Genomic DNA, 4,208 nt, shown 5'->3' on the forward strand with positions numbered 1-4,208 from the left:
GGCCCCGGTTTGTCCGTCCCACCCGGAGGCCCATATCTCCGGAAGGCACAGGCCGATTTCCTCCGGGTATGGCTCGTTGCGTGCGGCCGGACCAGGCGCAGCGGACGGTACCGAGCACTCGGAGGTCCGGCGCTGCCCGCCGGAGGTACAGCGAAAGGCTGCAAACCACTTTCCGCCGCCTCCCTCCGCGGGCGTGAGACCGACGGTCGTCGGGTTTGGTTCCGCGGCTAGAGCAGGACGAGGGGCAGCGAACGGTACTGGAAGGAACCCGGTCGCACACCGGGAAGTCGACTAGCGGGCCGCCGAAAGCGAGCTCGGGGCCCCGGTTTGTCCGTCCCACCCGGAGGCCCATATCTCCGGAAGGCACAGGCCGATTTCCACCGGGTATGGCTCGTTGTGTGCGGCCGGACCAGGCGCAGCGGACGGTACCGAGCACTCGGAGGTCGGGCGCTGCCCGCCGGAGGTACAGCGAAAGGCTGCAAACCACTTTCCGCCGCCTCCCTCCGCGGGCGTGAGACCGACGGTCGTCGGGTTTAGTTCCGCGGCTAGAGCAGGACGAGGGGCAGCGAACGGTACCGGAACGAACCCGGTCGCACACCGGGAAGTCGAGTGCCGGGTCTCGAAACGGAGCCGGGTCGGCCCAGTTTAAAACGGAGAAGAGAGTGCTGCCCTCTGCGGGTGAAAACATGGAAGTACGTTGGTTAATGATTTCCAGTTCACCCCGCTTGGTCAGGCCCACTCGGAGGCGGATAACTCCGGAACGCCGAGGCCGATTTCCTGCGGGTATGGCTCGTTGCGTGCGGCAGGAGGCGGCGCAGCGTTCGGTACCGAGCACTCGGAGGTGCGGTGCTGCCCGCCGGAGTGACAGCGAAAGGCTGCGCACCGCTTTCCGCCTGCTAACTCGGCGTCCGTGAGACCGACCGACTCCGCTTTAGCACCGGAGCTAGAGTGGGGCAAGGGGCACCGAAGGGTACCGGAACGATGACGTTCGCACACCGGGAAGTCGAGTGCCGGGCCGCCGAAAGCGAGCAGGGTGCCACCGCTCGGGGCCCCGGTTTGTCCGTCCCACCCGGAGGCCCATATCTCCGGAAGACACAGGCCGATTTCCACCGGGTATGGCTCGTTGTGTGCGGCCGGACCAGGCGCAGCGGACGGTACCGAGCACTCGGAGGTCGGGCGCTGCCCGCCGGAGGTACAGCGAAAGGCTGCAAACCACTTTCCGCCGCCTCCCTCCGCGGGCGTGAGACCGACGGTCGTCGGGTTTGTTTCCGCGGCTAGAGCAGGACGAGGGGCAGCGAACGGTACCGGAAGGAACCCGGTCGCACACCGGGAAGTCGACTAGCGGGCCGCCGAAAGCGAGCACGGGGCCCCGGTTTGTCCGTCCCACCCGGAGGCCCATATCTCTGGAAGGCACAGGCCGATTTCCACCGGGTATGGCTCGTTGTGTGCGGCCGGACCAGGCGCAGCGGACGGTACCGAGCACTCGGAGGTCGGGCGCTGCCCGCCGGAGGTACAGCGAAAGGCTGCAAACCACTTTCCGCCACCTCCCTCCGCGGGCGTGAGACCGACGGTCGTCGGGTTTGTTTCCGCGGCTAGAGCAGGACGAGGGGCAGCGAACGGTACCGGAACGAACCCGGTCGCACACCGGGAAGTCGACCAGCGGGCCGCCGAAAGCGTGCTCGGGTCCCCGGTTTGTCTGTCCCACCCGGAGGCTGATATCTGAGGAAGTCCGAGGCCGATTTCCTCCGGCTAACTCGGCGGGCAATGTGTCCCCCCCACCATCTTCGGCTGATTACCGTGGCTGGACCGGATCAAGGAGCAACGGAACCGTGCCAGAACGACGTCGGTCGGACGGCGTGAACTGATAGTGCCGAGGCCGGAAACCGAGCCGGAAATGTGCACCGATTTATTGGTCCCACTCGCAGGCCCATATCTCCGGAAGGCCGAGGCCGATTTCCTCCGGGTATGGTTCGCTGCGTGCAGCCGGAAGGGGAGCAGCGGACGGCACTGAGCAGCCGGAGGTGCGGCGCTGCCCGCCGGAGCTGCAAGCGAAAGGCTGCGCACCGCTTTCCGCTGGTTAACTCGGCAGGCCGTCAGGCCGACCGACTCCGCTTCAGCACGGGAGCTAGAGTCGGGCAAGGGGCACCGAAGGGTACCGGAAGGATCACGTTCGGACACCGGGAAGTCGAGTGCCGGGCCGCCGAAAGCGAGCTCGGGGCCCCGGTTTGTCCGTCCCACCCGGAGGCCCATATCTCGAGAAGGCACAGGCCGATTTCCTCCGGGTTTGGCTCGCTGCGTGCGGCCGGACGAGGTGCAGCGAACGGTACCGAGCACTCGGAGGTGCGGCGCTGCCCGCCGGAGGTACAGCGAAAGGCTGCAAACCGCTTTCCGCCTCCTCTCCCCTCGGGCGTGAGACCGACGGTCGTCTGGTTTGCTTCCGCGGCAAGAGCAGGACGAGGGGCACCGAGCGGTACCAGAACGAACCCGGTCGCACACCGGGATGTCGAGTGCCCGGCCCAAACCCGCTACCCCCCCCCCCACCCGAAAGCGAGCCACGGTTTGTGGATTAAAAGTGAAGCGGCAAAGATTTGTAAAACAGCGTGAAATGATGAACCAGAAGCCCAAAGTAATGGTGGGAATAAAAGTTCCGAAATGTGAAATGGTGAACCAGAAGTTGTGTGAACTGTTTAACCCAAAGTGGCAAAAATGGATTAAAAGGGGTGAAATGATCGACCGCAAAGCAGGGCAAGCATTAAACAAAAGCAGCAGCATTTTTTAAAAAGGGACAAATGGTTTACCAGAATCCCAAAAGAATGCTCAGAGACTTAAGTGCCAAAGGGGCAAATGGTTAACCAGAAGCTGGGTGAACTGCTTAACCCAAAGTGGGAAAAAGGATAAAAAAGGGGTGAACTGATCAACCAGAAGTCGACAACAATGTGCGGCGATTAAGTCTGAAAGAGGGAAAGGTTGACCGGAAAGCAGGGAAATGATTAAACAAAAGCAGAAAAATTCAGTAAAAAGGGGCAAGTGGTGAACCAGAAGTTGGGTGAACTGCTTAACCAAAAGTGGGAAAGAGGATTAAAAGGGGAGAAATGTTGAACCAGATGTCGAAAACAATGCGCGGCGATGAAGTCTGAAAGAGGAAAAGGTTGACCGCAAAGCAGGGAAAGGATTAAACAGAAGCAGCAATATCTTTTAAAAAGGGACAAATGGTGAACCAGAATCCCAAAAGAATGCTCAGAGACTTAAGTCCCAAAGGGGCAAATGGTTAACCAGAAGCTGGGTGAACTGTTTAACCAAAAGTGGGAAAAAGGATTAAAATGTTGTGAAATGATTAACCAGAAGGCGAAAGCAAAGTGCGGCGGCGAAGTCCTAAAGGGGAAAAGGTTGACCATAAAGCAGGGAAATGATTAAACAAAAGCAGAAAAATTCAGTAAGAAGGGGCAAATGGTTAACCAGAAGTTGGGTGAACTGCTTAACCAAAAGTGGGAAAGAGGATTAAAAGGGGAGAAATGTTGAACCAGATGTCGAAAACAATGCGCGGCGATGAAGTCTGAAAGAGGAATAGGTCGACCGCAAAGCAGGGAAATGATTAAACAAAAGCAGAAAAATTCAGTAAAAAGGGGCAAATGGTGAACCAGAAGCTGGGTGAACTGCTTAACCAAAAGTGGGAAAAAGGATTAAAAGGGGAGAAATGTTGAACCAGATGTCGAAAACAAGGTGCGGCGATGAAGTCTGAAAGAGGAATAGGTCGACCGCAAAGCAGGGAAAGGTTTAATCAAAGCAGCAATATCTTTTAAAAAGGGACAAATGGTGAACCAGAATCACAAAAGAATGCTCAGAGACTTAAGTCCCAAAGGGGAAATGGTTAACCAGTAGCTGGGTGAACTGTCCAACCCAAAGTGGGAAAAAGGATTAAAAGGGGTGAAATGATTAACCAGAAGGCGAAAGCAAAGTGCGGCGGCGAAGTCGTAAGGGGAAAAGGTTGACCAGAAAGCAGGGAAAGCATTAAACAAAAGCGGCAACATTTTTAAAAAAGTGGCAAATGGTTAACCAGAATCCCAAAAGAATGCTCAGAGACTTAAGTCCCAAAGGGGAAATGGTTAACCAGAAGCTGGGTGAAATGGTGAACCAAAAGTGGGAAAAAGGATTAAAAGGGGAGAAATGTTTAACCAGAAGGCAAAAGCAAAGTGCGGCGGCGAAGTCCA

This window comes from Heptranchias perlo, unplaced genomic scaffold (assembly GCF_035084215.1).
Source record: "Heptranchias perlo isolate sHepPer1 unplaced genomic scaffold, sHepPer1.hap1 HAP1_SCAFFOLD_1416, whole genome shotgun sequence".
Classification (NCBI taxonomy): domain Eukaryota; kingdom Metazoa; phylum Chordata; class Chondrichthyes; order Hexanchiformes; family Hexanchidae; genus Heptranchias; species Heptranchias perlo.